This window comes from Oryctolagus cuniculus, chromosome 9, assembly GCF_051225735.1.
Source record: "Oryctolagus cuniculus isolate XC-2025 breed Fujian yellow rabbit chromosome 9, ASM5122573v1, whole genome shotgun sequence".
NCBI classification, from domain to species: Eukaryota; Metazoa; Chordata; class Mammalia; order Lagomorpha; family Leporidae; genus Oryctolagus; species Oryctolagus cuniculus.
The window spans coordinates 64,166,603-64,182,174 of record NC_142875.1 but is presented as its reverse complement, the minus strand read 5'-3'; the positions used below and the strand labels follow the sequence as shown (position 1 = coordinate 64,182,174).

Sequence of the window (15,572 nt, the reverse complement as noted above, 5' to 3'; positions counted from 1 at the left end):
TGAACTTTTTGAAGTCTCCTCATGTTTAAAAAAACTTACTGAAACTTTATTTCAAAGAAAATCGGTTGCTGCACGCCATTTCAATGTCATTTTGGGGTAGCTGTTTGTCAAAGTGTGGTCTGAGGTCTATAAAACTATTTTTTGTAATTCTGAGACATGATTTGCCTATTTCACTTTCATTCTGTTACAAGTGCACAGTGAAGTTTTCAAAAGTTACATGATGTGTGATGTTAAACCTGCCTTTGACTATTCTTTCATTTTCTTGGATTTTCTAAGGCAGTAGATTAAGGATATACTTAGGAGGCTTTAGAGATACACTTGGTACTTTTCCTGTACCCCATCACTGCTTAATCCTGGTATTGTTGCTCTCCCCTCTGAGATGACTGCCAACAATAAACTATTTTGAAATCCCAATGATTTGCAGAACTAAAATGGTGTCACTAATTTTTTAATCAGAAAATAGAATTTTCTTTAAACATGTTAGTTGGATTAATAGGTAGATGGATTTATGATGTTTTTAAGTGGATTTATAGGTTTAAATTTTTGATTTTAATTTGCTACATTAATGGATAGCTGACACAACAGAGGCTGCTGGATGTTTTCCATAATTCCTGTGAGTCGTAGAACCACAGTGTTTGAGGAACCAGGTGCTGGAGCAGGTCCAGCACACCCACCACATGGTTAACTGACGCTTTCTGAGGTCACTTCCTGTCCATCAGCGCCCAGCCTCTGCAGAGTGGGATGTTAATTTGTACACTATTGATTATCTGATAGCAAGTTATTTTATTTCTCTCTGGCAGACAGGAGGTTACCTTTATTTATTTATTTTTCTTTAAGCCTTGTAGGATACTAACAGTGTTACTCAGTTTTTCATTAGGAAGAGTAACTATGAAGAAGAGAGGTTTTTTTGGCTTACGATTCTGGAGATGCAAGGGCAAGCAGCTGGTGTCAGCCTGGCTCTGGTGAGGACTTTGTGTTGACGGCTTCAGGGTGCCAGAGTGCCTGTGGGAAGAGGAGCCGAGAGTGATGCAGCTTCGGCTGCAGCTGCTGTGACCACGTGCTCCCAGGAGAACATGTTCCTCAGGCCGTGCTCCCTCCCAGGGCAATCCCACACTCCCGGCCAGAGCCGAGGGCCCTCCCAGCTAGGGCTCGCCTCTTGAAGGTTCTGTCAGCTCCCACTTGGCCACACTGAAGACCAAGTGCCCAACACAGGAACCTTTGGGAGACACTCAAATCCAAACCGCAGCACAACCACTTCAGCATCTAGCTTTGTAATCTTACCCTTGCATTCTTTTGTGGCATCTTTTTTGTGTGGTTCTCTGAGGTCACTCAGTAATAAGTTACATAAATCTTCAGAACTATATTTACTGAATTTTACTTTTTGAAAATTATTCTTTGAAAAGTACATATTTTTTCTTCTTTTTTTTTTTTTTCTGATGCATGTGGTAACCTACCAGTGTGTAAAACATACTCTAATTTTCTAAAAAAATTCAGTATTTTCTCAGTTCAGTTGAGGCTTATCATTCAGGTGCTTGAGGGTGATGTGTGACTGTAAGAGGAACCACATTGTGTCCAAGCTTCTCTTGCCATACCTCAAAGGGCATTGGCTGGGGTGATGGGCCTTTCCTTCTAGAATACCCGCCGTGCCCAAGAGCTGGTCCAGTCAGCCAACCCCCAGTCCAGAGCTGTAGGACAGGCTCCCCAGGGATGGGCACTTGAAGTGTCAGACAGGGAACATGCGATGAGCTTGCTGAGGGGTGAGGACATCCTACAGCAAATGTGGTAGTGGTACTGTCCAGTGAGAGCGTGGCATGTTTTTGTATTTCCCTGTCATCTTTACACATTAACATTATCTGTTCTAATCCTTTGTTTTCCTATTGGCTTGCCTTTTTTTTCCTTCTTTTTCATTTGTACAAACATTTTATCACAGGCTTTGGCCTTAAGTTAAATAATTTCAGCCTCTTGCTGGTATTTTAACTTTGGGGGAGGTTAGATCTATTATGGTTTCACTGATGACTTTAGGGCTTTGTATAATCCTGGAATGTATGTTTTTTCTCCAAACACTTTTGTAATATTACATTTCAGTCTTCTGCATATGTATGATTTTAAATTCCTTATTCTACAGAACTATAGAAGGGGACCTTAGACATTGTTTTGCTCTAATGGCTTTATCTCTGCAGGTATAATGGTTAAATTCATACTGCCTTCTAGGTTTTGTGCTCTACAGAAGGATTTGTGCTTCTTAAAATTAGTACTTATTTTTGTTTATTTGAAAGGCAAGAGAGAGACAGAGATCTTCCATCTGCTGATTTACCCCCCAAATGCCTGTAACAGCTGGGGCTGGGCCAGGCTGAAGCCAGGAACCTGAAATTCAATCCAGAGCTCCCCATGGGTGACAGGGACTCAAGAACTTGCACCATCACTGCTGTCTCCTGGGGAGCAGAGCCAAGACTTGGACCCAGCACTCTGATATGGGATGCCCTTCTGCTTGTTTTTTTAAAGATTTCTTTATAAAAGTTAAAAAAAAAAACACATAAAAACCTATAATCAACAGAAATGCTAGTGATAAGATTTAACCAACCTATGTACAATATGGTATAACTTTTTTAAAGTGCTAAATATTACATTTTCAAACTGTACTTATTAACATATATTTATGTGTATAAAATTGTTTTTAAAGAGATAATCAATATGCTCAGAAAAAACAGGCTATAAAGAAATACATTAAAAACGCTGAAAAAAAAAGATTTATTTATTTGAAGGGCAAAATTAGAGAGAAAGAAAAAAAAAAGGGATCCTCCATTTGCTGGTTCACGCTGCAAATGGCTGCAATGGGTCAGAAAGCTCTGACTCCATCGGGTCTCTCATGTGGGTGGCAGGGGCCCAAGTACTATTTTCCCAGGCGCAGTGGCAGGGAGCTGGGTCGCAATTTAAAATATTTATATTTCTTTATTTTCATTTTACTTGAAAGAAACATCTTCTATTCTTTGGTTCCCTCCTCTGAATCTCCTCTGCTGCTTTTTTTTTTTTTCCTTTGAAGATGATGAAACTATATCACAGAAAATAATCCATTATCATTCGGCAGTTTTAGTGATTTCTTTTTGACATCTCCAAGGGTAGGGTAATTTAACCAATGCTACCTTTTCTATTTTCTTAAAACTGTGAAATTGCTTCCTTGTTTTATTGAACTGGGAAGCAGTAGCCACTTCACAAAATCAGATCTTGTATCATCCAAGATTGCTGGCCCTAACCACTAAACTGAAGATATCCTAACCAACAATTGTGCCTTTTTAAATGTTGAAGTGACCACTCATTTTTGTCTCTTCTCACTGGAGCTCTGGCCTTTTTAAAGTTGAAGGAAGTAAGTCATGTGCTGTTACCTCTTAAGAACTTTTGTAATTACCTAGAAGAGACCAATCAATATTACTTGCAGGTAAGCTGCATAAATCAAGGGAATGGGACAATAATAAGATGGGAAAGTTATTGAAAATATTATTGCTTGAAAATAAATCTATGATAAATCTGTTCTTTCAACACTGGAAGGTAGTTTTGCTTTTAAAATAATATTGCCTTAATTACTCCTATACTGATTTTTATGTTTATTTAAAACCATGCTGAGTTACTGTGATAGAAAAATCTGTATTTTGTTCATTAAATAATTTTTTAAATTTGTTAAAAATTTTGTATTAACATGTAAAAATCTATTTCCTTGAAGAAGTAGGAAACAGGAAAAAGTTCTGAATTGGGTGCATATTTGTATTACAAGGTTGCACAATTTTCTCTGCAATATATTTTGAAACTTGGGGAGGTTTTCAGGCAGCTAAGATAACAAGGCTTGAATTTGCTAAGCTCTTATAAGTTTCATTCAGTTTGTGGTGGCTGTGATGATATGAGACAGTGAGTGACATCAATAAATGTCAAAATGGGAAATCTCTGAAGAGCTAAGTAGATGGAAGATATCAATCGAATTGCACAGAGTCTGGCATGTAGCGCCTGAGGCACTTACTACTCTTAATGACTTGGCAAAGACACATGGCATTTGGAAATTAATTGCTCACCATATCACACTGTGTCACTGTGATGTAGACCAGTGGCTGCCAAGCCAGGCTCATCATCAGAACCTAGGTTCCCAAGTCCTACCCTGAAGTGGTGAGTTTCGTCCTTCTTGGCGTGACTGAGGACTAATGCCCCTCACGTGGACAGCGTGGTCAGAATTGGGAGCCACTGAAGTGGGCCCTTGTGTGTGCATTGGAAGCTCCTGCAGGGCTTGCCTGGAACAGCCTGCTCGTCCCCGCTGCCTAAGCTTCTGAAGCAAGGTTTTGAAGAAACCCTGAAAATATGCGTTTCTAATAACTTCACAGGAGATGCTGAACCCTCTGGCCCAGGGACCACATTTTAAGAGCCTCTGACAGACCCAACCCAAGACTCTGGGGCACATTCAACAAAGAACAAACTGGGAATGTGCATTAAGATGCCTGCCTCCTGGGGCCATGTTGTGGTTCAGCGGGTTAAGCCACTGCCTGCAATGCCAGCATTCCATATCAAATTGACCCAGCTTCCTGCTAATGTGCCTGGGAAAGGAGCAGAAGATGGCCCAAGTATTTGGGACCCTGCCACCTATGTGGGAGACCTGGAAGGAGTTCCAAGCTCTTGGCTTTGGCCTGGATCATCCCTGGCTGTTGCAGCCATTCAGGGGGAGTGAGCCAGTGAGTGCAAGATCTCTCTCTGCCTTTCAAATAAAGTAAATCTATGGGGCCAGCACTGTGGTGCAGTAGGTTAAAGCTCTGGCCTGAAGCGCTGGCATCCCATATGAGCACTGGTTCTAATCCCAGCTGCTCCTATTCCAATCCAGCTCTCTGCTATGGCCTGGGATAGCAGTAGAAGATGGCCCAACTTCTTGGGCCCCTGCACCCACGTGGGAGACCCAGAAGAAGCTCCTGGCTTCGGATCAGTGCAGCTCCGGCCGTTGCAACCATCTGGGGAGTGAACCAGTAGATAGAAAACCTCTCTCTCTGTCTCTGTAACTGTCTTTCAAATAAATAAAATCTTATAAATAAATAAATAAATCTAAAAAAAAAAAAAAAAGATGCCTACACCGGAGTGCCTGGATTGCTGGCTCTGCTCTGGATTTCAGCTTCCTATTAGTGGAGAGCCTGGAAGGCAGTGGTGATGACTCATGTAATTGGGTCCCTGCTATACACGTGAGAGACCTGGATTGTGTTTCCAGTTCCCAGCTTTGGGAGAACCCAGCCCCAGCTGTTGTGGGCATCTGGGGAGTAGACTAGCAAATGGGACTGCTCTCTCTCTCTCTCTCTGTTCTCAAACAATAAGAAAATCAAGTTAAAAAAAAAAAAAAAAAGAAACTGAATGCCATGGCAAAGCGTGTTTCTTTTTCCCCTCACTAGAGTGATGGATCTCTGTCCTGACCAAGGTTTTGAGTGTAAAGGAGATGCTGATTGCTGACTAGGGAGGTTGGTAGTACAATGAAGATGGCCTAGGAGTTGTGTAGACTTGGATTATCCCTGTTCTTTGACCTTGGTTTTAGAACTTGGGGCTGGTCACCTAATCTTTCTGGGCTCCAGATATGGTTCATAGCCTTGTTCCCTTCAGCTAGGAGGAGTTAGCTCTTCTCTATGCCTGGGAAGCTCTTCCTTTCCACTGTCATCTTGTTGCTTGCTTAAACTTGGGTCCCTGCTCACTCCTCACTCCTTCCTAAAGCCTTTTTTGACTTTCCAAAATGGGTCAGGTCTCCTGTTACATGGACTCAGCACCGGCTACCTGTATTTCTCAACAGGTACTGATATAGGTAGGAGAAAGCTTGGTTACGTTAAGCTTAGGCAGGCAACTAGGAACAGAGGGGCTACACAGTGAGGAGGGTAGCTTCTGCCTTGGCCTCTGGTTACTAAGCAACATAAGGACAAGAACTTCAGAGATAGGTTTTGCAAAAACCAAATAGGGTACTTAAAAAGTGTGGAGACTGTGGTCATAACCTAACAAGCCCAAGGCCATGAACAACAAGATAGGGGGAACTGGCTCAGGACCATAAATTTACAAACCAAAGAAAACCTTAGATAACACAGCTGGGACCAGAGACTGACCAAGTGGGAGGATTGGGAGATAAGAAGGCAGGATGAGCTCACAGCAAAATGGGCAAGTTTTTTGAAAGACCTTGTGTTCCTGTGTAAACTTTCCCTTAACGCAAAGAATGTAAGCCACACACTGCCTCCCTTCAGTGGCCTGGTTCAAAAGGTCCCTCTCTGTTCATTTCAATAAAACTTGGCTTCACTCTTCACCCAGTCCTCTGCATCTGTGTCTTCATTCCTCCTCAAATATGAGACAAAGAACCTGCTTCATTACCACAGTTTCAGTTTTATATTTATTTGTGTAATATTTTTTCTTTTCAAAAAAATATTGAGGGCCTGGCACTGGGTTATATCAGGTTAAGCTGCTGCCTATGGTGCTGGCATCCCATATGGAAACCCGGCTGCTCCACTTCTGATCCAGCTTTCTAGTATGGCCTGGGAAAGCAGTAGAAGATAGCCCAAGTCCTTGGGCTCCTGTACTGGTGTGGGAGACCCAGAAGAAGCTTCTGGATCCGGCTTTGGATTGGTGCAGCTCTGGCCATTGCAGCCAATTGGGGAGTGAACCAGAGGATGGAAGACCTCTCTCTCCCTTTCCTCTCTCTTTCAAATAAATACATAAATAAAAAGAACAATCAAGATTAAAAAAAATTTTGAGATAGGGACAGAGGGAGCTCCCATTTGCTGATTCATTCCCCAAATGCCTGCAGCAATCTGGAGCTCAGAACTCAATACAGGTCTCCCATAGTGGGAGACAGGAACCCAATCACTTGAGCCATCACTGCTGCCTCCCCACGTCTGCATATTGCTAGGAAACCACAGCCAGGAGCCACAGCTAGGAGCAGAACCCAAGCAGTTCAATGTGAGATACAGGCATCCTAAGCACTATGCTGAATGCCCACCCTACTTACTGATAATTCATCTTTCTCCACTAGACTTTGTAAGCACTGCACTTTACAATGCTAACATTTGTGGGTGATCCTGTGCTTGGCTGAGAGACTGCCTGCCTAGCTCACACAGGAGGTTAAGAGGGTATAGCAAACCATACCTCCTGGGAAAGACCCTGGTCGGGGGCTCAGCACACTGAGACTCACACATGACCTGACTGCTGGCAGGTGGCAGGGAACCCAGGCACATTTCCCCCACCTCCACTTCCTGTTGAAGGGCCTTGTAATGCCAACTAGGTAAACAGCACCTGGGTGTGGTCCAGACCCATAAGAACACATGGAAGGGTACCTGGGCTACATGACCTTTGAGATGAATGGAGAAGCATAGCAGTGCCAGTATTGCATTTATCTTATAGAATTAGTGTTGCTACCCTGAGCTAGCTATTCCCCTTTGCCTACTCTATAAAAGCCTGAGCCCGACTGCTAATAAATGGATGGATGTGTTCACCAAAACTCTCTGGTGCTTCTTGTCAAAGAACGCCCTTGCCCCACCATCCCAACAGTGTGGGCCCTGCAGGACGAGCCCACAAACATTTTTTTCTCTTTGTGTTTCCTGTTGTGTTTTGGTCTCAAGCACTGTGTCTGGCACATAGTAGTTACATGAGCAGCAATAAATCAGATTCCATTGTACAAAGAGAGCAGCAAGAACAGGGTATATATTCCAAAGTTGGCTACCTCCCTGTCTGTGGATTTCTATGAGGTACTCTGTTATTTTTATAATAAATTCCCTACTTTGCACAACTAAGCTCAAATTAATTTCTGTTATTTGCCTGAACCATGACAGTACAACTATATGTCAGGCATCAGACATGCCCTCATACTTAACATTGATTTAAGAGGTCAAGAAAGTTAGTCTACTAAGATTTAGGGCAGTACATTTTCCTAAGATTCTAAAAACTGATGTGTATTTTAAAGATATAATCTATAAATAGACTTCCTCAGTATATTAAGCTCAAACTTGATCTCTAAGATGGGCTATGGAATTGGGAGCAGGTGGTGCTGATGGATCATGAGCAAGAGCATCTCATAGCTGTACCACCATCTTAGGACAGTCCCATGTAACAGAAGCACAAGTCAGCAAGTAATTACAACCCTGCCTCAAAGGCCCAGAGCCCAAACAAACCAGGGCCAACCCACCCAGAACCGGCCAATAAGAGGAAGTAACTTTGTATAAAGAACAGCACTCTACCCTCGCTGGTTGTGAGTCCCTCTCAGATTTGTCTCCAAATAACCCTGTTTTGGCTGTTGAGTTTGTGATCTGCCTCCTCTTTGTCATATTCCTATAACAGGTGCAAATATGATGCCCTCTAAATCTAAATGGCAATATCCGGAAAATGTACTCACTTTATAGTGACAAGTTTAGTTACTGGCCAGAGCAAGACTTGAATAACAGAATTTGTATTGATGTCAATGAGAAAAAAGGTTGATTGAATCTTGTAATTTAACAAAATCTGGATCTGCAGAGACACAGTGGCACTAAATAGGGAAACAGTAGGAAAACGTAGATTAACAGCAGTGCAGATGAGTGTCTGCTTTTTGAGGGTCACTAGGAAACGCTATTGGCTGTTTCCTCGTTGGTAGAGCAAGAAGAACCCATGCTCCAGTAGGACATGCAATGGGAGAGAGTGCTATTCTGATGTTCTGAAGAATATTTTAATTTTAAAGGATTGCTAAGGGGGATATTTGGCTCCTCTGGGACCATTAATCAGTAGTGACTTACCCTGTGCTCAGTAGTACATTCCAGTCCATTCTATCAAATGATTATCCTGAAAGTGACTCCAAAGATGCTCTGGTTTAGCAATCTCTAGTGGTAGGGAACTATCATCTGCTTAGACATGAACAGCATGTTCTAGTGAGGGCCCCCTTCCCAAATCACAGTGGCTTAAAGGTCTGGGGCTAGGCTGGCATTGTGGCATAATGGGTAAAGTCACTGCCTGTAGTGCCAGCATCCCATGTGGGCACCAGTTCAAGTCTCAGCTGCTCCACTTTGGATCCAGCTTTCTGTTGTGGCCTGGGAAAGCGGTAGAAGATGGCCCAAGTGCTTGGCCCTCTGTGCCCACGTGGAAGACCTGGAAAAAGTTTCTGGCTCCTGGCTTTGGACTGGCCCAACTCTGGCTGTTGTGGCCATTTGGGGAGTGAAGACCTCTCTCTCTGTCTCTCCATCCATCTCTCTGTCTGTAAGTTGACCTCTCAAATAAATAAATAAATAAATAGGTATTAAGAAAAACCAAAGAAAATAGTTGATGAGGAAGAAGGACCAGGGGCAAACACTGTGCCAATGTCAGCCTCTATAGAGTGCTAGATCCTGAGATATTTATTCTTGTTGGTGTAAGAAGAACCCATAGCAATCTTCCTCACTCTCCTTTGAACATGCCATCAGACTTCAAAATGTATGCAATCATTATTGCTGAAGGCATTATCATTTTCAATATCACTGCCCTATTTTATGTAATATGCTCATAATAGTGCAAGCAGACTTATTAATATATCTGATGATAAATTATTATTATAATTATTAACATATATGATGATAAATATTTTCCAGAGGCAAAATACCTGGATTTGAATTCTACTTCTTTTATTGATAAGTTGTCAGACTTTGAACAAGTTAATTAACCTACTTGCATTTCAGTTTTCTAATCTACAAAATAGGAATAATATTAGGTCCTCTCTCATTGAGTCATTTTGATAACCATCAATATTTTAATGTGTCTAGAATCACCTAGCACACAGTGAATATTATATATGAAAAGTATTATTTTTATATCAAGTATTGTCATACTGGGTGCCATGATGAGCAATGAACTTGACACAATTCCTGCCTACGGAGCTACTGATGATAGTTGAGACACACTGTCACAGGGAAAGAAGAAATGAGTTTAGAAAGTTTGCTCAACTCAGGACTACTGGTGGGAACTCCAGAAATGAATCAAAAATAATTCAACCTCCCATGTAAGAGCCAAGTTGGTTTCTGCTTAGCCTCCAAGGGGCTAAGTGAATTAACTGAGGATCGCCGAGGGCCATAATTTCAATCTTTAAGCAACTACAACATGGAACAAAAAACTACATTGCTGGGCAAGTTTTCAAGATGCCGGGCCCGTGGAACACCTCGCCTCACCATTCCTGAGTATAGCTCTCAGGAAAAATGAGAAAAGCACAAGGACCCCAGGTCAGAGGCCTGGACAATACCAGGTAGGAGAGGGTACGATGGTGGTCTGGCAGAGCTCTGCCCATCTTGTGCTGTCAGACCAGATGAAGGCAAAGAATGGGGGTGAAAAGACAGTATGGGAGGGGTATTAGGAGGCTGTGATGGCATTTCTTGTTCTACATTGCAGTTTCTCAAATACTGAAATCAAGACTCAGACTCTCCATTGCTGCTTAGGTGCTAAGTGGAAACCAAACTATTCCCATGATTTTTTTTTCCCCCATGACATTGATCAAGCGAACAATTCAGTATTGAAGGAATCAACAGATCACTCAAACTTAGTGTGAGTGCTGACCATGTGTGAAGAAAGATACATGCTGTGGAGATAGTTTTACTCAGCTGAGAAATAGTTCTGTCTTGTTATTTGCTGATTCAGGGGGGAAAGTGACCTACAGAAGGATCCCCAAAGAAGAAAAAATATTCTAAGGCATTGATTCATGCACTAGATAATTATATGTGCCAAGCACTGTGCTAGAAGGTAGGCATGCCACAGAGTAGGATCCAGATTCTGCCATCACAAGTTTACAGTCTACCAGGAAGAGGGAAGCAGGAAAATATATCCAGGCAAGGATCAGTGGGGCAGGCCCACACAGCGAGCACCGACCCAGTGCTGGGAGTTCAAGGATGTTTGCCCTGAGTCATCGGACAAGTAGGGGTTGCTACATTTGGGAGAGGGGTGAGGGTCAGAGTTATATGATCTAAACAAGCCCTTGAGGAAGCTGCCATCCCAGTGGCCTCCTGAAAGCCAACCTAATTTTAGAAACTGAGCCTCCATTTAGGCCGTGAAGATTAACTCACCCTGCATGGTCAGCAGGGGCAGGTGTTGTTACCCAAAAGAGCTTCGAGGTTAACTGTGTGCCCCAGGCTGGGTCAGTGCTGCCCAGGGCTCTCCTTGGGAGAGTGGAACTTAATTGGCAATTACTTTAATGCCCTTTTAAAGGATGACTCCTGGGCCCACTGAAATGGAAACCGTCCTAACTCCTAAATGACTGGCAAACACGGCCGTGAATCACACCCCACATCACTCCGGCTAATGTAGATGCCTGGCAAGTACAATATGTTTGGGGCCTTTTTCCAGTATCAAATGGAGGATGAAGTGGGAGAGCTGCCCAGCAAGAATAAGCTTTAGATGCATGGGAACAGGAATAACTGTTCCTTGTGTCAACAAGAAGGCTTTTCTGTGTGTGTGCAGAACTAAAGAAATGCAGCTCACTTACTGGTCTGGCTTCACTTCAAAACTTCATTTTTTTTTTTTTTTCTTCCTCCCAGGAACATTTTGTTCACACTGGCGGTTGAAAGGTGGCAGCTTTCACATAGAAGTACAGCAGGAAGTGTTTAAGTTAGATAAAAGGAAGGACTACTTAGCAGAAAGATTGAGTGCAGGACTGAGTTCCCAGGGGGATTATGGAATCTGATTTTTATTCATGAACCTTCCTGTTAAGTACCTTAAATAAAAAGGGTATCAAGGCATAAGCATCCATCACTATTTTTTAAAGGCCCACGCTTTGGGATTTAGAGGAAAAGGAAATGCCTTGTATCCAGGAGGAACCAAGAGGCAGCTTCACCAGGATGGACTGGCCTTAGAGTTGGGTCAGACATAGAGAAAGAAGAGCGAGGTGATGTAAAGGGATGAGAAGGTGGGGTGATGTGGAATGGGGCATCGCCGTAATGGGCCTGGGAGGGTAGTATTAGCAAGCTATGTCAGGGCTGGACTAGGGAAAGCCAGGAAGGCTTAGACAGGCAATTTAGATTTTACTCAACAGGCAACCAGAAGCCATTTTTTTTTTTTCAGGTTTTTGAGCAGGAAAGGGAAATGGTGGAAGTAGTGCTTCAGGGAACAGAGATTGACAGGAACTCAAACATGAGCGCCATCAGAATCACTCAGGAGGATGGAGAAGAAATGCTTGCTAAAATTCATATTCCCAGGCCCCACTCCCAGAAGGTCTCCTTTGGAAGCACTGAGTAGACGGGGCTGCGAATCTGCAGTTAAACAGGGCCACTCTCCTGAGCCCTGGGCAAATGCTGGGAGGTCCTGTCCAAGGGACCCCAGCAGAAAAACTGCTGTTGAACCCACTGGGTACCACTGAGAAAAAGCCCTACAACAAGGGCGGGCCCAGAAAGCAGGAAGCCAGCTTCCGCCAGCACTGGCCAAGTAAGAACTTCTGTCGCCTTTTCCTTTTCCTTGCCTGTACTTTAACCTGGAAGGCCCTGGAGCCTCTGAGGCAGGAAGGCAAAGAAAAGAGTGAGAAGTGGATTACCTGATAATAAATATCTAACTAGTGCACGGCTCTCCGGTGAGAAAAAGCCCCGTCTAGCCTTTGCCTATTTCCATGGTGTAAATACACCAGCGTGGCCACCTCAAGCTGCGGAAGTGATCTGCATGAACAGAGTTGGGAAGAGAAGCCCACAATCAGCTCTTGCAAGCTGGTAGGAACCTGATCCAGCAAACCTCTGCTCCGAAACTTGACATCATGCCCAAGCTGGGGTATGGGCTATCTAGAAGACTGAGTTGTTGAATAGTGTATTGTCCTAGGCTGTACTTCATTACTTAAAGTGACCAGTAGGGTTTTCAAGGTTTCATTGGATGGCTGGGGGAAAAAAATGGACCAAATTTCACTTTGGGGATAGTGAGAGACAAAATCAGGTTGCATTTTGGCTACAGGCTAAGGATGGTCTGTCCAACACATGGGTTACATTTAGAAATTTTAGTTTTTACCATAGTGAGATATTTTTAAAAAATCAGTTATCATCACATGGGCCGCCGCTGCAGCTCATTAGGCTAATCCTCCGCCTTGTGGCGCAGGCACACCGGGTTCTAGTCCCGGTCGGGGCGCCGGATTCTGTCCCGGTTGCCCCTCTTCCAGGCCAGCTCTCTGCTGTGGCCAGGGAGGGCAGTGGAGGATGGCCCAAGTGCTTGGGCCCTGCACCCGCATGGGAGACCAGGAGAAGCACCTGGCTCCTGCCATCGGATCAGCGCGGTGCGCCGGCCGCAGCGTGCCAGTCGCGGCGGCCATTGGAGGTGAACCAATGGCAAAGGAAGACCTTTCTCTCTGTCTCTCTCTCTCTCTTTCACTGTCCACTCTGCCTGTCAAAAAAAAAAAAAAAAAAGAAAATCAGTTATCATCACATGGAAATGCAAAACTGAGAAGTACACATAAAAGTCTCTGGGTCCCCAACTGAGAACCGTAGAGCCACGGTCTTCCACGGCCGGTGAGGGCTCAGGGGCTTTGTTTGCAGCGTTTTCTTTGGTGTGCTAGCACACAGCCTCGAAAGCAAGGCAGCTGGCTCACCACCTAAAATACCAATGGTGCAAGTGTTGGGCACAGAAGCTGGGATGCGGCTTGGGACACCTGCACCTCATGTCTGAGTACCTAGGTCGGAGCCCTGCCTCGCTTCTGCTTCCAATTCCAGCGTCCTGCTGAAGTGGAAGGCCCCTGATTTGGGTCCCTGCCACCCACGTGGGCGATCTGGAATGATTCCAGCTCCTGGCTTCCTCCTGGACCCAGCTGTGTTGGCACATGTCGGGAGTGAACCAGCTGATGCGAGATCCCTGTGTCTACCAAAACAGGCGAAACCCTGTGCAGAGCCAGCACAGGAAGACCCCCCTAAAATACTGTGAAGTTGAATGCGCCAAGACGCCGGAACGCGTCTCACACACCCAGCAGATCTGCAGTCGTCGCTTCCGGCTCTTCCAAGAGCGTGCCATCTTCATGGCGTTGGACTAGGGTCACCGCCAGGCCGGAGGCCTCACGCCTGCGCAAGGTCGGGTCGTGTCCGCCGCGGCCTCCCTCGCTCCTCCCCTCCGGACGGTGACCCTCACAACGCACGTCGTGGCCTCCTTCGGTCCCCGGGCACGTGGGGAGCCAGGCCAGAGCGAGCCCTCGCCCGGGCTCCCGCGTGTCCGCTGCTAGCAAAGCCACCTGCGTGCGGCTGAAGGAAGCCCCAGCGACGACCCCAGGACCCTAGCGCTCGCCTCAGCCGCTGCCGGCGCCCACACAGCCCTGGGCTAACGTCCGGGCCGCTCCCGGCTGGCTGGGCTGGCCAGGGGCAGCTTCCAGTCCACAAGGGGGTTGGAAGCCACAGGAATTTCCATGCACCGGGAAGGCCTCCAGGAAGGGGCTTTCTCCCGGCTTAGAAGCCACGTTCGGAACCACCCCCGCCTGCTCTTAGCGGCCCAAATCCAGCCTCTCTAGCCGTTAGGTCAACAGAACCTGGATGTTCTGTCCAGGCTTCCAGGAGGCCCGCGTTCCCGTTTCTGTTTCTTCAGAGGAAGAGATCAGCTTTCCGGAGACGGGACGGTGCCTGGGGCCGGTCTTGACCGCCGCAAAGAGGGCACGGCCCGCCTGGATCCGTGGCGCACATGGGGAGACCCGCAGGTCCAGGGACGGCGGTTCTCAGGCTCCCCGCGGTCCATGCTGCCTAAAGAGGCTCCGACATGCAAACGCCATTCTTTTGGCATTTTGTAAAAGCTCTCGTGAGGAATTACAATGATTCACACAATGTAGGGGCTACATCGCTGTCGGCCTGACGTCTAAGACCAAGAGGCTCATGAGACCACAAAAAGCGCGACTGCAGACAAGAGAAATTCGAGTTCCCTCTGTACAAGTCGGAAAGGGTTAAACAGCCGCAAAGTTGGCGCAGGCGCACAAGTAGGTTTGACGCTGGCGAGCTGGCGAGATAGAGCGGGCGGAAGCCAGTGATAACAGCTCAATTTGTCGAGCCTAGCAGAGTCTGTCACCGTCGTCTCCCACATGGTCTAGCGGTTAGGATTCCTGGTTTTCACCCAGGCGGCCCGGGTTCGACTCCCGGTGTGGGAACGCCAGTCTTTTAGAAAAGTAGAAACCTAGTCTCCCCGAATAGGGTGTGGTGTTTTATTAGATGAAAGCTTTAAAACCCATCTCAGAGCAGGCGGGGAAGAATGAAGCCGAAGCGCATCAGAACCTGCCCTAGGAGCTACCCCAGCGCGACATCAGGGAGCAGGGCGGCGTGCGGAGCTGTGCGTTCCCCGGGGCCGCCTCCGTGGTTTCCCCTTGCCCGGTGAATGTGGAGCAGCTGGCCCCAAAGTGCGCTTTTCTGAGCAGAAAGAAAAAAGACCCAGTTTCAGTTAGAGCGTCGCGGGGCCTGTAAGTTGCCTACACCGTGCCTTTGAGGCTCGCAAGATTTCCAGAAACGACATTCAGGGCGGCGCTCTTGAATGCAGGGTTGACGGAGTTTGCAGTACGCGGGGCTCACTAAACCACTTGTTTAGGGGAGAAAAGGAGGGATAAAAGAAAATTAGGTTACTGCCAGGATGGAGGGGGAGGGGGCGGCCGCCGACGCTCTTTTTCTCACGGCTCACAT

At 45.8% G+C, this 15,572-nt stretch overlaps 1 non-coding gene across 1 annotated transcript; it reads left to right on the top strand.

Moving 5' to 3' along the window:
• The first annotated feature begins 14,977 nt into the window (after window positions 1-14,977).
• TRNAE-UUC (transfer RNA glutamic acid (anticodon UUC)) lies at window positions 14,978-15,049 on the top strand. Its single transcript has one exon. It is a non-coding gene; the product is annotated as a tRNA-Glu (tRNA).
• Window positions 15,050-15,572: the final 523 nt, after the last annotated feature.